The sequence below is a fragment of the Ornithodoros turicata genome, chromosome 1 (genome assembly GCF_037126465.1).
Source record: "Ornithodoros turicata isolate Travis chromosome 1, ASM3712646v1, whole genome shotgun sequence".
Taxonomy (NCBI): domain Eukaryota; kingdom Metazoa; phylum Arthropoda; class Arachnida; order Ixodida; family Argasidae; genus Ornithodoros; species Ornithodoros turicata.
The window spans coordinates 73,106,054-73,125,429 of NC_088201.1; the positions used below are offsets into that span (position 1 = coordinate 73,106,054).

The 19,376-nt window shown below is 47.4% G+C and overlaps 1 protein-coding gene across 1 annotated transcript in view; it reads right to left on the minus strand.

Annotated features, from left to right (window-relative positions):
- The window catches only part of LOC135400822 (DNA damage-regulated autophagy modulator protein 1-like), a 42,479-nt gene that overhangs the window by 9,640 nt on the left and 13,463 nt on the right, over positions 1-19,376 (minus strand). The gene's annotated exons all lie outside the window — the stretch shown is intronic.

A 19,376-nucleotide genomic window follows, 5' to 3' on the forward strand; every position in this document is an offset into this window, starting at 1 on the left:
TTTCTCTCTCTCTATCCCTTTCGTACGCACGCACAGACCCAACGTAAGAACACAGGAATTCGCCGACTTTCATTCAAAGAGTTTCGTTGGTCTCCTCAAGACATCCTTCATGCGACCGGCGCTCAATGTGCCCCTGACAGCGGGTATGCAAGCAACTGTGAAATAAATATTACACTTGTTTCTGTAATTTTTGAAATCTTTACACGCCTAGCGACAGTAAAAAAATTTGACGAGCAAAACAAAGACATTTTCTGCTTCTCAAATTCCGAGGGGGTCCTGTTTACCTCCGAGCTTATCAAATAGAATAGAAGTAGAACGAAAAAAATGGAAACCTAGGTCGCACAGGTGCGACCAGCGTATGTACCCACCACAGTGGTGCCATAGACGAAAGCGTGCTGGACGAACGCAATGCATTCTGGAAAGGTCATGGTCACACGTCACAGCAAACGTCACCATACACGTGACCTTATACAGATGGCCGCGCCCGTGGTCGGCAGCCAAACCGTTTGTAAATAACGCGTTTGCTCTTTCTGTGCGCCGTTTTGGACGTTTTTCGATCCCGGTAATTATTTTTATCCGATAATCTCGCAGTAAAATGCGCAGTTTTGTACGTGAGGGCTCGTACTGTTGACCACTTCCAAAGGTGTGATGCCGACCACGCGTTAAAGAGGCGGTCTCGTACACCCTGGCCCATCTACAAAGCCTACCATTCGATTCCTCATTGCTGAAAACGTAATACTGTGTATTCGCTCGTCCAGAATCGTCACGGTTATTAAAGAAACGAATTAAGTTGATAAAAACAGCGCCAGCATATCGCGATTTGTGTTGGAAACAGCGATATCCCCTACGACGATATGGTGGCAGACCCGTTATTGGATGAAGAAATCGTCTGCTCTCGCGCACTTTTGCTGCCTTTTCATCTTTTTCGAAAAGGTACCCGAGGATCACGGCGACGGCAATAAATTTGCTGTATGTGGTCAAACGACAGACGCGTATTGTAAAATGTGGCCTAACAACAGTGTCAATACGTCTCGCATCTTCATTTCGAGAACAAGCGGGAGTTTACGTGGATGGCTCGACCTAATAAAGTCAGTTCACGCTTATTTACGAACTTGTCTCGTACCGTTCGGTATTTTGAGCATTTAAAACCATGGAAGGACCATATCTTAGCCATCTGTAAGAGGGCCAATTGCTCACTTGCTTTCCTTCGACGCAACATAAGACAAGCGCCCTCAAATGTTAAAATAATTGCATATAACACTCTGGTTCGACCTCAGTTGGAGTATGCAGCCTCGATATGGGATCCCCATCAGTCATATTTGGAAACACTTGTTGAGTCAGTCCAGAACCGGTGCGTCCGCTACATCCTATCGGACTATTCCATTCAATCAAGTGTGTCCTTAATGAAACTTAATCTAGGTCTTCCCTCTTTGACATTAAGGAGGAAGTACCTTCGGATCTGCTTATTCCACAAATTCTTCTACACTACATCCCTGAGTCAGCTATACATCATTCGGGCCCGGTATATTTCTCATCGCACCGATCACAGTCTGAAAGTATCACGTACTATCTCTCGCACCGAGTCCCTCAGACACTCTTTCATACCGCTCGCCGAAACCGAGTGGAACTCACTCCCACAGAACATTGTTGACATCGCAGATCCCCTAACCTTTCGCAGGCATTTACTTTCCCATTTGTTTCATTAATAACTCTATTGTCACATAGACCTCCTTCCCTAGGTCTACTGTGGCCAGTGTACCATCGTTATTGCATTGAATTACTATTGTTATTATTGTTATAATTCTTGTTTGTTCTCCTTTTAAACTAATAGTGTGCAAAGGCTGTTGTTAGTTTTTTCTTTATCGTTTACCCATGTAATGACCCTTTGTGGTCCCTTGGGTTTTGGAATAATAATAATAAATAAATAAATAAAAAGAATATTCCGTGTGGAAGTGGTGCAAACGTAACCCGGGTGTAACAACCCTGTTGTCGACGACAATGTGACGAAGGTGGATATAGAAAAGCAGCTGCTGGGAGTCACATACTCGAAGCATCTTCAACACAAGGTCTGATTGTCACACGCGTGTGTTCTGCACGTTTCGTTCACGATGCATATGAGGTAAGAGACGTTCTGCGAGCACAATATGGGACGGCGCCGAACGCAGCTCAAACTAAAAGCTGTCGGTCTTCACGCGGTCAACTGCTAGCGGCAACGATGTCCAAAGAACTGGATACGCAACGTTGAAAGGTAGGTATTACCTTGTTAACAAGACACCAAAAGTGATGTGTACAGAAATGGTCGGCACCGCACGAAATGGTAGTCCCGCGTACCGCGATAGCATTGCGAGAAGGAAGTGATTGACCCAGCAGACTACATCAATTTGCTTTGCATATAGCCTCTCCAAGGTATTATCCCTACCGGAGCAGCCAAACTATGCGCAATAATATTGTTTTGTTCACTTTCAGAAGCTCACACTAACTGAAGAGAGTGGCACTCCTTCCTGTGCCAGAATCAACACCTATTATAGCAATACACAGTCACATACATAGTCACAAATATAGCAACTTCGCAGGCTTCACGGCTCTGTTTAATTTTTCCCTGTACATTGCTCGGATGTGAAAAAATTGTTGCATAATATAAATATGTTAATTATATCCACAAATCAGTGTTGTGATTATAATGATGTTCAAGCAGCAAAAGACAAGACGACCTTGTTGACAGGACAGGATGACAGGTTGCTCTGAGCTTGCTGCTTGAACATCATTATGACTACCCGATACCAACCACCCCATTTTAACACAATTGGTCAGTGCTGTCGACCACATTACAATAAGGGACAATAAAAGATGCATAAACACTCAACTTCCACAACCTTCATAATCAACGTGCTGGACATGTTAGCTTGCAACTGCTGACAGCGAATCAAAATCTGAGCCTGCATGGGCTCATGGACACACCGGTGTGACATGAGCAAAAATAAGGCAGACGATATGTCAACAAGTTGCAAACTTCTGTTCCATCTTACAAATTTGCCATGCACGTCTAGGTATTTTTGATACATTTGACATTTTTTAAACATTTCAACGTGTTGGACATGTTAGTGTGCAACCCTTGACACTGAATGTGAGCCAGTATGGGCTCATGAACACACTGGTGTGATATGAGCAAACATAAGGTGCATGACAAACTAACGTGTTCCATCTTGCATATTTGTCATGCACATCCCTCGTGTTCTGCCTGCCAGCTGCAGCACAGTGTCCGACAAGGCTGAAAAACAGTTGGATGACGATATATTGTTAGCTGACCCAGCGGCTCCTGTCTTACGTTAAGAAACGTTGAAGAAACGTAACGCACTTGTGAGGCCCTTAAGGAATGCACATAAATAAATAAATAAAAATATCATAATCATCAATGATGATAGGGGCTTATTCTATGCAGAGGCATGTTCTTGGATGCAGACAGGTGGGATAATCCTGAAAAGGTCTGTTTTGCCATAGGCCAGGGGTAATTGAAGACGTTGACGTAGATCATTTATCCTTGATTTTGTCATTTGCTCCAGGTGCAATGACATGAATGGAATGCCTTCGCTTATCACGTTGACAACCTCTTGCCGCTTGCTGGAATGGAATACTTATGACCAAGTGCCCAAGCCCTGAAATTTTGTATAACATACCATGAAACACACATTTTTATATGCAAATAAAAAGCTGCGCAACAAAAACAAACCTTACAACTCCTTTCAGGGGAATACAACACCATGTGTACGTGACGGACGGGAACGGGTTCCGGATTGTGCGCATATCTGGCGCCTATTTCTTGGACCAAGATATCCCCAGATCCAGTTTGTAAAGCATGCATACGCTGCATATCTGATGTACCTGTCTGAAGTAATGCAGATGCATGTCAATCCCGCGTTTGGTTTCCTTGCGTTACAATAAATGTAAACGTGCCATGCTGTAAAGAATAGTGCAAATTCAGAATCGCAACACACCTGTTACCGTTCGGATCCAGTTGCCGCTGTATCACCGATACGGAACGCCGTTGACGATTAAAAGTTCCCGACGTGTGCAAAAATCAGGGAACAGCACATGTTGCTTGATGCAGCGTACACCGGTGTCGTGAACAACAGCCGCTACCCTGTCTACAGGCATGCGCAGCATATGTACTCCAGCCTCCTCCGGCGAGCAGTGGCTACAGACCTACAACGTTTGTACAATTTAGAAGCGGTGTCACGATCAGGCGGAACATATACAGGGTGTCCCAACGAAAAAGGGACTAAAGAAAAAACGGAGTGCTCTACACAAATGGAACCAACTGTACGTGCTTGACAGTTGTGTGGTCTATCCAAAAATATTTTTTTCATCGCCCCTTGTCAATTAACTATCGGTAATTATTTTTCGAACTTTTTAATTATCGGTTTTAGCTCTCAGATTTCAATGAGGAAGTTGTAGTACATGGCGAAAAAGACGCAACTGAAGTGGCTCAAGGTCGCTATAACTTGTGGTTTCTTTTCTTTTTTTTTTTTTTCGGGTTTAAAAGTTGGTTTCAGATGCAGGGCTGACCGCAGATCGCTGCCCACAATCTGGCACCCGCGCGCGACGATTCAGCGCCCTCCGGCGTACATTGACCTTGAGATTAGCGCTTGGAGACCATCCTTGGGCCATGTCACACAAGAGAAAGATACCTGTTTCACGGCACACCTATCAGAGTGCACTGCAATCGTCGCGCGCGCGGGCGCCGAATTGTGGGGAGCGCTCTGTGGCGCGCGGCTTCTGAAACCAATTTTTAAACCCGGGAAAAAACGAAACCACAAGCCATAGCAACCTCGAACCACTTCAGTTGCGTCTTTTTCGACATGTACGTACTACAACTTCCTCATTGACATCTGAGAGCTAAAACCGATAATTAAAAGGTTAATACCGCTAATTAATTGAAAAGGGGCTATGAAAAAAAAAATTCTGATAGACCACACAACTGCCAAGCACGTACAGTTGGTTCCATTTGTGTAGAGCACTCCGTTTTTCTTTAGCCCCCTTTTCGGTGGGACACCCTGTATACGCAAAATAGTGCGCATTTATTGACTTAGTCTTACCCAAAGTCGATCAGTTCTGAATCATCCACTAACTTCCACTGGCTGACCATCGTTGTTGTGGCAAAGGGTCAGCAGCGTAAGGATCGTCGACGTTCCCGTAACTCATCTTCACCGCTCAGTGACAGGGACCCGTCACTATCGCTGTTGTAACGTTGTCAGACATTACGACGTCGCGCATGACACCTTCCAACGGCAAACAACTGTTTCGTTCTTCGGTCGCCCAATGGGAGACCTTCCACCGTAAAACCCATAACGATGTCACGCGTGACGTTGCATGAGAGGGAGTGAATCCAGCAGCAACTTTCGTCGTCTGCTAGTACGGCATGTAGCGCATCGTCTTCATCCTCGTCTTCATTTTCATCGGTATCGTCCGCTCGACAACCGCGAGAGCGCGGGAATTAAACATTCATTCTCATCCCGACCTTCCTTGGAGTCAGTTGTCTCTTCTTTGTGGTCCTGACACCACAACTGGTGACCCGAACCGAACATTCCCTGCCTACCAATGCTTCCGACTCCCGGCGGCTCCCAGGGCATCAGGGCGTGTTTTGTATCCGGCATATTTCTGTAAATTTCTTGAAAACCACTTTGGAATACAGTACAGGGAGAGCAAGTAGGTGACGATGTTTATTGGATGGTGCTTAGGAGAAGAAAGAATAAGCGTGAGTAATCGCGTGGGCGTGCAGGCGCTGAGTCGTCGTCTTCAACATAGTATCCAACAGCCTGCCACCCACAGATGAGAACGACGTACTGTTTCAAGATTTCGACTATTTTTCTTGTGACTCGAGCTTGTAGAGGTGCTGGACGGGTCTCCTGAGTGTCGTTCTACCAGGAGTCCTGATCAGACATACCCTAACTCGTCCATCTGAACCTGTGAAAACTTTATCAACGAGGGCCATTTTCCATTGAAGCCTGGGACAGTTGGGCTCTTTGACGAGAACTACATCTCCGGTTCGAACGTCGCAGTCGTTTGTCCTTTTGGAGTGGTATGCAGAACGCAGTTCCGAGAGGTATTCTTGCTGCCACCTATTCCATACTGCATTGAGGTAGTGCAGCTGTCTTTTCCATATCTCCCTTATCTTCGTGGACGATGAGTCATGGATTGTGTTCCGCGATGTGGTGGATTCCGTCGATGGTGGTGCGAGTAGACGTCTTCCCATTATCATGGTTGCTGAAGTGAGTGGTGTCGGCTCGGAGTTTTCGTTGTAAGCAAAGGTTATAGGTCTTGAGTTCATCATCGCCTCCACCTCAGCCAGCAGAGTTTGCATTTCGATGAAGTCTACGACGTTCCTGGACAGGGTTTTCCTAAATGCTGATTTTACGGATCTTATTAGTCTTTCATAAAAGCCACCCCACCATGGTGCGCGCTCCGGTATGAATTTCCAGCGGATTCCGTTACGTGAAGAATAGTCCTGCACCAGTGGGTCCGTTAAGATCCTCTGTATGTCCCGAATTTCTCTTGCGACCTTTTTGAACGTCAAGGCATTGTCCGAGTAGATGGTTTGGTAGATTCCCCTACGAGCTGTAAACCTTCGGAAGGCTTGCAAGAACTTGATCGCCGACATGTCCTCGCACAGCTCTAGGTGCACCGCCCTTGTGACGGCACAAGTGAAGAGGACAATGTAGCCCTTGTGGTAGTTCCTCCTTCGCTTCAACATTAATGGTCCCGCAAAATCGATGCCGGTGACCTCCAAGGGAGGACTCATCGTCACTCTGTCAGGTGGAAGTTGGCCATCAGGTTGTGTCAGATGCCTTGCGTCGTTTCTTCTGCATGTCACACAACCTCGTAGTATTCGCTTGACTTGTTGGCGTGCTCGGAGTATCCCGAACCTTTCGCGTAGCTGCACTAAAGTGTCACGCACTCCGCAGTGGAAAACTTGTCGATGGGACTGTAAAACTAAAAAGTGAGTTGGCAGTATGATTGGATGACGTTCCGAAAATGTTTGTCGACTACCACGCATTCGTCCGCCAAGTCTGAGGATGCCGTCGTCGTCAATAAATGGCCTTAGATCTTTCAACTTCGATGTTCGCTTAAGTGCCCTGTTGCTTCCGAGTGCGCTGATTTCGTCCGCGAATGCACAGTCTTGTTCTTGCCTTACCCAGTATCGTTCGGCCTGTTGAATCTCACTAGCGCTTAAGGGACCGTTGATCCGACCTATTGCTCTGGAGTTCTTGGTGAATCGAATTATCCACGCTGTTATACGATGGGGGTTAATGCCATTGCTGAATCGTCCCAGATCCATCACTGGATCCGAGCACGATGGTGCGATGGTCTGGAGCACAACCTGCTCTTTATGAACGTGAGTGCGTGTCATCTCATTGACTTCAGGAGATGGCCATTTGTCATCAGATTCCGCCAGCCATGATGGTCCTTTCCACCACAGCTTCGACTGTAGCAATTTCTCGGGGCTTGTTCCTCGCGTCAACAAGTCGGCTGGATTTGCTTCTGTTCCCACGTATCTCCATCGATCTTTCTCTACCTTCTGTTGAATTTCTGTGACCCTGTTGCGCACAAACTGCGGCCAGCGGTTTGCGTTCCCTCGTGGCCATTGCAAAGCAATCATTGAATCTGTCCAAAAGAAATCGGAGGTGGTGAGCTTCAAATTGTCCCGCAAGTAGCTGGCGAGACGAGCTGACATCAGGGCACCAAGTAGTTCCATACGAGCTAGAGTAACCTCCTTCACTGGTGCTATTCTTGATTTTGCTGCGATCAGTTGTGTTTTGTATCCGTCCGCGCAGCCGCCGAGACGTAGATAAACAACGGTACCGTACGCGCCGGGGCTGGCATCAGAGAAAAAGTGTAGCTGTGGCTGGATCTCAGTGCTCATGTCCGGTAAGTAACAACGTGGTATTTCAATGTCTTTGGGATCCTGGAGCTCGTTGTGCCAAGCGCCCCATTTACGAGCAAGATCATCTGGTAGCGGAGCATCCCACTCCAAGCCGTGCTTCCAGATTTTCTGTAGGAGCATCTTTCCGGTGACGGTGTACGGAAGGATGAAGCCCAATGGGTCATATATTTGTGCCACAGAGCGCTGCACCTGTCGTTTCGTGGTCATGCCGTTGTACTCTCCTGATGTGCGGTGGAAGTCAAGTGAGAGAGACAGCGTGCCCTGCTCCTGGTCCCAAGGAATGCCAAGTACTTTCGTTGTGTTTCCAATCAAAACAGCATCCGGTTCTGACTTAAACTTCTCGCGCATCGCATAACTGTTCGAACCCCATTTTTGGAGCTTCATGGAAGCCTTTCCAAACAGCTGTAAGGTTTCAGTGTACATCTCCACTGCCTCCTCCTCGTTCGCCGCACCAAAAATGACGTCGTCCACGTAAATGGAATTTTCAAGTATCCTTGCTAGTCTCGGATGCTCGCTGGCGTGCAGCTGGATGTGGTGCTGTAACGTGGCTGCCAGGAGGAACGTGCTAGGGGCCGTGCCGAAAGTCACCCTAGTCATGCGCCACGTTTCAACGTGAGGTAGTAGCTGGCCGTCTACCGGTGTGGTGCTGTACCACAGCAACCTAAGCGCGTCTCTGTCATCCTCGTGTATGGCGATCTGTAGGAATGCCTTCTGTACATCCGATATCAAGGCTACTGGATAAAGGCGGAAGTTCATAAGTGGTGGCATGATATCTGGATTTAGGTTGGGGCCCGCGTTCAGATTATCATTGAGCGAGCTGGTGCCAGCTTCATGAGAGGATGCGTCGAAGACGATCCTCAACTTTGTAGTTATTCAATCCTCCCTGATGACTGCGTGATGCGGCATGTAGTATATGTGTGCTGTATTTTGGGTCTGATCCATTTCCTGGGTAACCTTTTCTGCTACTCCAGAGACAAGATATTCACGTATGGCTGGGTCGTATCTCGCCATTAACCCTTGTGACTTGGTTAGACGCCTCGTGACTTGTGAAAGACATTTCTCCGCAATGTGCTTGTTGTCTTGCATTGACACAACTGGTTTCCACGGCAAGGCAACTGAATACCTGTCGTTCTTCAACTGAATGGACGTGTTGAAGTTATCGAGGACAAAGTGATGCTGTGCTGCGTCTGTCTCATCGCAACGTATGCCGATGCTGTCCAAGTTCCAAATTCGCTCCATCATGTCGTTCACCGCTTCGCGATGTTTGCTTGCGTGCAACACAGTCACCGTGTGACAGCTTGCTGTGCGCACCACGTTCGGTAGAGAGCATGGTCCTTGCAGCGTCCAGCCAAGTGTCGTTTCGACGGCTTGTACACCTTGATACACCGGAAGAGTGCGCCCGGTAACAAATTCCCAGTAGTGGTCCGCACAAATCAGAATCTCTATTTGTTGACGTAGGGCACCGTCGCGACAGTCGGCTATTGCGAGCTTGTACTGCTGCATATGCTCTTTGATGACATCAGGTGGAACGTCCAAGACTTGAGAGCATATCTGTTCCACCACCGGGGCTGTTATCTTTTGATGTTCACCTCTTCCATGCGTAGTCCTTAAACTGAGCTCAACTGCGTCCAGTACTTCTGGACGATTGTGTTGAACTCCGAATGCCCCAATGGAGATGTGCTCTGTGCGAACGATCTGACATCTGAGTGCTTGCGACAAGTGACGAGTGATGAACGTGCGTTGACTGCCGCCGTCGAAGATTAGGCGCGTGAAGACTTCCTCCTTAATTGCGTGTGCCCAGGCTGTGGCGGTCTGAAGTAGAATGCGTTGGGGGGAGCGATTGACTGTGGTCTTCAGAGTGACTGCCGCGGACGTTCCGGGAGCAGGGGCAGATGGCCGAGGCTTATATTCTGGGTCGCACATCGTCGTTGCGTGGTGACCGGCACATTTGTGGCATTTCGGGCGGGTTCTACAATGTCTTGCAGCGTGATTCGGCTTGCAACATCTGAAGCATCGGCGTTGCTCTGCTAATACGTGTTTCTTTTCGGCAAGAGACTTTGTGCTTGTACAATCTGCTATCGCATGACTTGTCATGTTGCAAAAGAGGCAGCGTTAATTTCCCTTGCCTGCCTTGACCATGTTTTGCAATGTGACCACTGGACGACCATTCACCGGTTTAAATTTGCGAACGTGCGTCGTCTTTGTGGGGTCATGTTCGGGAGGAGATTGAAAGGTACGCTGGGTGAGTTCTTCGCGGTGCCTTACTTCGTTTCCTAGGAAGGTCAGTAATGACTTCAACACGTTGTTGTGAAACGATGTGCCTGTAGAGGCTGATGACGAAGCGGTTGATGACGTTTTCTCGGTAAGTACACGGTTAAATTGCAATGCCATATGCATCGGAAGAAATCTCAGCAAGATCGGGTACAGCATACAGCAGTAAGACTCTGTAGTAGTGCCAAGGCAGTTCAGTCCTCGAATGTGAGCCTGGACTGTGTCATATAGCCTCCGTAAGCCGTAGAGATGTCGGCTCGCACGTACGGGTTCGATATCCGCCAGGCTTTTTAAGTGTTTTTGAATTAGTAGATTATCGTTGCCGCAACGATTGCGGAGAATCTCGACGGCAGATTCGTAAGTGCCAGGAGTCAACTGTAGGCCTTCCACGGCCTTCGCAGCTTCCCCTTGTAGTGCAGCCATTAGGTACTGCATCTTGCTACTCTCAGGGAGTGAGGCATTGGTGTGGATAGTCACATTGAATTGGCTCCAAAATTGCTGCCAGTGACATCGTTTGCTGTCGAACTTCATTATTTCTAGTTTGGGAAGGCGAACAGCGGCTTGCGTTTGTGGTGCTTGAACGGTGTGTACACGCGCAGGGGAGGCATCTCCCTGTGGATGTGCGATGGCAGGGATATCAGAGGTGGTCACTGCACGTCTGCGGGCGTCGACGTGTGCCTTTGCCATGAAGAGGGTCATTTCCACCCTGTTTTGATAATCCAGCTGCTTCGTGAACTCCTGGTCAAACTCATCTTCAGTAAGAAGAGGTTCAATCTGACTATCGACTTCTTTGAGAGAGGCGTTGAGGCTTTGTAGCCTGTCGATGCGTGCTGCCAATTCGGTAATGTCCTGAGGTTCTTCACCCGCCGTTCGTCGGTCAAGATCGTTCTGGATCGTCGTCACCTGGTTCCGCAGAATCTTGCGCTTTTTGTTCAGCTGAGTTCGGTCCATCGCTCAAGCTCCCGGTAGTCTTCCCGGTCAGTACTTGTTGCGTTCTGGATCCTGGTCACGGCACCACTTTGGAATACAGTACAGGGAGAGCAAGTAGGTGACGATGTTTATTGGATGGTGCTTAGGAGAAGAAAGAATAAGCGTGAGCAATCGCGTGGGCGTGCAGGCGCTGAGTCGTCGTCTTCAACATAGTATTCAACAACCACTTCGCTGTTTTGGATGACTGTGTTTCTGTAGCACTCATGAATATAGTTTCAGGAGAAATGGGATACCATGTCGCGGAAGAAGCATCGTATGGACCAATTTGCGCGCGTGACGTCACGGCTTGCGGCGGCGCTGCAATCAGCAGTTCGTGTACTTGGTGTGGGCAAAACAACAATAAATTGGAGTGATTGGTATGATCGTTTTCATGCAAAGTGGGCATGCCACAAAGCCGCATATCCTTCGGGTACACAACTCGATGGGGAAAGGGGCGAAATCATTTTTCATCATTTTCCGCTCAACGGAGAACGAAGAAATCGTTCGATTGTGAATCGTTTTTGTGTGTTGGAATCGTTGTGATCAGTTAAACGGAAAGATTCCGTGACATCGCCTTTGTGAGATTTCCTCACGATACCTGTGTACAAATAAACGGCGCGAACATGAATCGGTGCACGGTAGCAAATCAGCGCTGTTTTCAGAAACGCACCAATCAAACAGCTCGCCTAAGGTGGGGCAAGATGAGACAGAAATTTCCAATTGAATGTGAAATTTTTATTTTTCGTTTTTTTAAACAAAAACTAGCCGTAGGCACATTCTCAGAGGTCTAAAGCTTCTAACGTGTAAATGCAGAACGGACGTAGCCGCTCTAACATAGACACAGAACAAGAAATTCAAAACTGCAGTTTGTCTCATCTTGCCCCAACCCTCGGGACAAGGTGAGACACGCCGTGGTAATCAACTATACAAAATTAGTTTTTGCAATCTAAGCAGACCAAGTATAGCCCGTGGACCCCCTTGAGCCCACCGCCCACATGATGCATAATAAAACCACACAGAACCCGTCACTTCTGCTCCATCGTCCTTTGCAAACAAGGCACCGCCAGTCTGATGTGTCGCTGGTCGTTCGCTTTTGCGCGCGCTTCTGCTTTGCTGGAAATATCCTAGGAAACAGGAAAATTTGCTAGAAAATCCTAGGCAATATGCAAAAAAGAAATCTCCGAGGAACAAGCATAAAGACACCTAACAGTTAACTTATCGGTTTCTAAATTACATTAAATTTAAATCGCATTAAATTTAAGTTACATTAAATTGTCGCCTCTTGCCCCGTGCATGTCATCGAATGCATTAATTTTTCTATTCAACACCGGATAACCAAGAGTGCCCATATTTTGCACATGTCTAGATGAAGGAATAAACAAATAGAATGTAGACTTCCATTGACAAGATAAGCCTGCGAAACGCTGCTGCACAGATGACAAGAAAAAGGACTACAGAAAATCGCGCCTTTTTCGCGGGTCTTTACATTCTAGGCAGAAGAAACCGATTTTTTTTCTTCTTCTTCTCTTCAACGCATAAACCAATCCGGACAATTCTCACGTGTTATAAAGCGGACATGCAGAGCCACCTATGAGTGAAGTTTCAAGCACATGGAGCAACGCGCCTCTGAGACTGGCGGCGTCGAGCAAAAAATGTCGCGTCTTGCCCCACCTTACCCTAATTGTGTGCTTCCAGTGACGCTTGCACAGTATCAGCAGTGGACTGGCTCGGCGAAATTATTAGATAAACTACAATGCGGTTGTGATCGGCGGCAAATTTTGCGGCTGGGCTCTCCAGTTGTCGATGTCCAGCGCAAAGGGATCGTCATGTTGTATACCGTTCATAAACAACTTCGTCTTGTAGCAACGTTTGTCTCATTCCTTCAGAGCTCTAAATTATTGCGGGTATTGCGGAAAGAGACTAGAGAAACTCGCTAGAGAATCCTCAAAAATTCGCCAGATGTCGCTAGGTGAATTTGTAGTGTCGCTAGAAAAAGTCGCCAGACATAAAATTGTCGTGAACCTATTTTTAACAGCAAGCTTTCTCTTACAATCCGTCAACATCGGTTTCTTGACATCATTTCCGAAGTTTCTGCTTGGAAGAATAGCATATACGCAGGCGAGCTGGTGGCAGAAATTCATCGTAAGAAAGCTTGAGTATGAGCGGAAAAACCAGAACGGAACTCAAACTTTGAGCTGTGTGTGTCGTCTGTTTTTTCCGCTCAAACTCAAGCTTTCTTACGATGGATTTTTGCTTGGTCTCAGCTTCCGACATCAAGTGCGGCTTCTGCCTGCGCTCCTTTTTGTTTATACAGCGTGTGTCACGAAAAATGAGCCAAAGTTTTAAAAAAATGGTTCTGTCAGCAGTAGCGTCATCGCCATTGCTCCGCTAGACGTATGGTCATCGTCATCGTGGCATCTACTGGCTAGAAGGAGAAGTGTGCCGGGCGCCGGGAAATGAGCGCACAAAACTGCAATTAAAGGTCCAGGTGGCGCTGGTCGCAGTAGGCGAGTTACCTCCCGAATGGCTCCTACGTGGGAAGTTGCGGAGTTGGGCACTAAACCCGAGGATTTCACGTTAGTTTGAAAAGGAATCTTGTTGGCACTTGATTCATGTCCTCTTAATTATGCAGCAAAAACTACGGGAACACGAGCACGCGCAATTTTTAACCAAAGAAAAAATACGCTTGCATTAAAAGAAAAAAAATAGAGTCATGATCGTACAGTACTGAACACATTTATATTTTATATTACCGAGACGTCATAGTGAATATTTTCAAATGGCATATTTTCAAGCAAAAATCGTAGCAAAAATAGCCTATTTTCGTTGAACATAAGTAGAAGAGACAAGCGAGCTCGTGTATACATGTACGATTGAACCGAAACACCTCGTTGATCCTTAGACTCAAGGAGATGTTTCCGTTCAAGCGTATTTTCAAATGCTTCCGTCGATCTCTTTTTGACACATTCTCCATATTCAACAAAATTTGAGAGAGAAAGAAAACAAGAGACTTTGTAAAAGAATGCAGTCGTGTGACTAAAAAGATCTGAAGAACGCGTCCAGTCAGTTCATTGTAGTGCACGTCACAAGCAATTTGTTTAGCCTTAGATTGGTCAAGGACTTGCATAAATTCAAAGATACTGCGGGCGTAGACCTTCCGAGTGGAAAAATATAACGTAAATGCTTCTCCCCTAGCACTGAAATGAGCTTGACCAGTCCATGGCCAGGGTATAGTAGACATCCCTTGTCGAATCAGCTGGTGAACCCACTTTCTTGGATCTGTGTGGCTGATGAAATGATCTTCTAGCTTATATACAGCTCTTATAACCATGACCTATCCAGCCTATTCGCTCCCAATCTAGCAGACAGAAACCTGAATAAAGGTGCGTACGGGGTTTATTATGCGCACTGCATACATTTTCTAAGCAGGAATTCTTGACCACTTTCTAACCAGCCCTTATCAAATTCTGTATCAAGCACACTGCATACAGCTTTTATACGGCAATTTTTCCGTTTTGTAATCAGTCCAGACTAGGTCTGTGTGCAGCAAAAAGGGAATCTTGAACACGGAATTCCATTTCATTTTTTTCTAATGCGTCATGTCATTAATCATTCTTTCATGCGCCGTACGTTGACAGAGACTGCAAAATCGTTTCCATCACTGTTGATGCACAACGGGTTGAAGTTCTGCACCTGCGCACCAGATTCCAGGTTTCTTTTGATGGGCGCACTTTCTTCGTGAAATTCCGAAACAGGGCTGGAACGGCATCGTCCGTTAGCAGTGACCTGTCCCTCGGAATTTCAACGTTTTCGTCGCCATTGATGTGCTGAAGAATCCTCATGGTATACCCTTCCTCGAATTTCTGTTCACACACAATGCAGTCAATTGTCAGTCCTTTCTCCGCACGCTTTACGTTACGCGTCTACTCTTCTCTGCGGATAGTTTCCTTCGGTGGTCGGAACAGGAAGACCTCATGTTCGTCCTCACAGTGGCATGGACCATGTCGTGAAGACTGGATACCCAGACCTCGCTAAGTGAGACAAAAAGCGCCCAAAGAGACACAAATTGAACAAACCAATGCTCGAAACGACACACGTTAGTAGTATAGAAATGTGTCCTATAGCCAAGAGTTTTCTCTAATCCAATTCCAATCCAATTCTAATCCAATTCCAATCCAATTCTAGGCCATAATCCAGTTATAATCCAACACAATCCAGTTCTAAGCCAACACAAGCCAAATCCAAAGCCATCTGATTGGCCGCCATTAGCTCCGCCCACTTCACATTGATTGGCCCATGCTAAGCCTACTGATCTGATTGGCCGCCATTAGCTCCGCCCACTTCACGTTGATTGGCCCCTGCTAAGCCTACTGATCTTTGATTGGCTGACCGTAGCTCCGCTCCTTTATGCTAATTAATTGGCTTGGCTCCACCCAGTTCGTGCTGAATGGCCCGTGCTAAGCCTACTGATCATTGATTGGTTGACTGTAGCTCCGCCCCTTTATGCTAATTACTCGGCTCTTCACGCTGATTGGTGCATGCGTATCGCTGAGCACGCCCCCGTTATGCTAATTAACCGGCTCTGCTGATTGGTCCATTGTAGGCCTACTGATCACTCTCCCACGCTTTCTAAGCCCTCTGATTGGCCGTCCCCACCGATTGGCCCGTTCTAAGCCCACCGATTGGCCCGCTGAACATAGCCTTCAGTAGCGCCCGCCAGACGGCAGCGGCCCCGCTGCGGCTTTATCTCAGATGTTCAAACTTACCCATGCCCCGGGCTAGCGGGTGGCCTAGCCTTCACCGGCGCCTGCCAGATGGCAGCGACTCCACTGCGGCTTTATCTCAGATGTTCAAACTTACCTTGTGGTGTCCGCCCACTTCATGCTGATTGGTCTGATTCAGACGTCTAAGCCTACTGATCACCCTTCCAATGTAAGCCTGCCGATTGGCCCGTTCTAAGCCCACTGACACCGGATGGTGCAACCCTTTACTGGCTCTGCCCACTTCACGCTGATTGGCGCATTCTAAGCCTACCGATGGCTGGCCCTGATTGGTCCACGCTAAGCCTACTGAACGGTGATTGGCTTACCTGTCGCTCCTAAGCAGCTTCAGACAAGACACACGACAATTGTTGATTTCAACCTTTATTTGGTACAACAGCCTCCTGGTCCAGCTGTGGGTAGGTTCAGCTGCATCACAGAGAGATCATTGGTCCATAATTCCATGTGGACATCTCTCACGCTCACTCAGCTCCCTCGGTAGATTCCAACTGTTATTGGTTCATCTGACTGCACGTGGCCGCTCACCCAGCTCCTTATTGGTTCTAGTTGGTCGCAGCTCCCTCATAGGCTCCAACCCCGATTGGCCCATCTAACAGCAAGTGGTCACTGCTATTGATCCATTGAACCGCAAGGCCACTCATTGGTCACTCACACTCATCTCTAGACGAGATAAATTTAACTGTGGAACTTTTACCATAAGATAACTTTAGCGGGGGCTGGTAGGCTCCAACGGCTATTGGCCCGCGCTAACCGCATGCCTCCACCCATTGGTTCACAACGTGCATGGTCTGACGGCGCCGAAGAAGGTTCCCTACACATTTAATAGAAATTATGCCATTGTTCCAGCTGCGTCATAGGGCACGGCTTGGTTCTGCTGTGGCTGGCCCTGATGCTACTTACTTCGTGGCGCAACTCTTTAATGGCTCCACCCACTTCGCATTGATTGGTCCATTTTAAGCCTACTGACTTCTAAGCCAGTCCACGGTAAGCCTACTGATCACTCTACCAGCGCTCTGATTGGCCGCTACCAATTGGCCTTCGTTCTAAGTCCACTGACACCAGATGGCGCAACTCTTCACCAGCTCTGCCTACTTCATGCAGATTGGTCCATTCTAAGCCTACTGACTTCTAAGCCGAACCACGCTAAGCCTACTGATTGTCCCTTCACACCAAAGCCTACCAGTGTCTGGCCCTGATTGGTCCACGTTAAGCCTACTGAACAGTGATTGGCTAGCCTGTCGCTCCTAAACCACAATGCAGCAGCTTCAGACAAGACACACGACAATTGTTGATTTCAACCTTTATTTGGTACAACAGCCTGTGGGTAGGTTCAGCTGCATCAGAGAGATCCCGGTCATCTCTTGCGCTCATTGGTCACTCAGCTCCCTCGATAGACACCATATGGCTCATCTAACTGCAAGTGCTCATTGGCCCATCTGACTACAGGCCTCTCATTGGTCACTTATGTCTAGGGCTCCCTAACAGGCTCCAACTGCTATCGGCCCATGCCTCCATCCGCGGCTGCTCACTGGTTCACAATGGAACTTTTTCACATGCTCTGCCCTACACAGACAAGAGATGGCGCCGCTTGTCTTTGCAAAGATGGACAGCTGCCATTGCATTGGTGACTCATTTCGTTGGTGACCAACTGGCTCATAGTTCTAGAGAGCCAGCGTTCTGAACAGCTTACATGCCGCCACCTGTTCACATAGACGCAGTTGGAAATGAAAAAAAAAAAACATTTTCAGGGTACACATCTCAAAACACACTCTACACGAGTAAACTTGGCTTCCCCCGGTTGCACGCGGGCGTTAGGTCAAGCCCGTCCCATCCGCGGCTGCTCACTGGTTCACAATGAAACTTTTTCACATGCTCTGTCCTACACATACAAGAGATGGCGTCACTTGTCTTTGCAAAGATGGACAGCTGCCATTGCATTGGTGACTCATTTCTATCCAACTGGTTCTAGAGAGCCAGCGTGCTGAACAGCTTACATGCCGCCGCCTCCCGCTATTCACATAGCCACAGTTGGAAATGGGGGAAAACATTTTTTTTCAGGGTACACATCTCAAAACACACTCTACATGAGTAAAGTTGGCTTCCCCCGGTTGCACGGGGGCGTTAGGTCAAGCCCACCCCATGAGAACAAGCTTAGGATCGTTTAGGATGTGTGTGCTTTGCAGTTCAACCTAAAAATTGTTTCAATCAAGCAGAATGGCAAATGATGCAATGGAGCGCGTTCATTCTTGAGAACGAATTTTGTGACAGAACATAAACAAAACAAAACATTTCAATGTGCAAAAAACTCATCGTGATGCTAATCAGGGAAGCCAGCACGCGTTCGAAATAAGCAAGAAGAAGCACATGATCGAGAAAACAACGATAGTTGATGCTGTGCAGAGAAGCTGGTTTGAGGGAAAGACAGCTTGTATGATCAATAAACCCCATAGAGCTCGGGCCTGTTTTTATTTTAGACAGCGCGCATTCAACACGCGAAATTAAATAAATCGAGCAGAATGACAATAGCATAGTGGCGCTATGTGGTGAAGCTCAAGACGCACTGACACTCCAACGCTTATTAAACAATGCTATGCACGCACGTACTGAAGCTAAAAAAGAAAAAGGCAGACCCAACCCAAGCTGAGTATGAAGAAACACAATTTCACACTGCTCCCCTCAGAATACTCTGTTCAAACATAGCCAGTGTACACGACACAGCTCGCAGTCCTGGAAGCACTCTTAGAAATATAAGTCCAAGGCACAACGTCGCACTATGAACGAGTTCATCTCGGAAAAAAATGCGCGCTCATCTTCGCAGACGGGCACATAGATTCACGAGCACCATGCTGCAATATCTGAAACATGCGGCGCGTGGACAGCTCACGCGACTTTAGCCAGCCCGTGTTTATGCAAGTTTTAGACTTCAACATAAGAAATTAACTAAATCAAGCACAAAGCACAGTGATGCTATGTCGTGACTGACGCTCCAACGCTTATTAAACAATGCTATGCAGTGAAGCTTCGCACGTACTCAATGTTAAAAACGGACACTCAACCCAAAACTGAGTATGAAGAAACACAATTTCTGATTGCTCTCTCCCAGAACATCCCGTGCACCTCTGCGTTCCTTCTCTATACTGGAAGCAGCAATATTAAGATCGTCGCACTATGAACAAGTTCATCTCATAAAAAAAGAAAGGGCTTACCTCATCACACCGGTATTACGCACGTAGACTCTTGTCGCATGGCGCGGTACAGCAGGGTAGGCACACGGCCGCGTGGACAGCTCACACGATTTCAGCCTGCCCGCGCACACCTCACAACATGCGCCGACACACCCAACATGTCGACCACTTACCGTGCCAGCCGCACGGAAAACTTGATAGCCGAAACACAGGCGCGTAACACACCCCTCC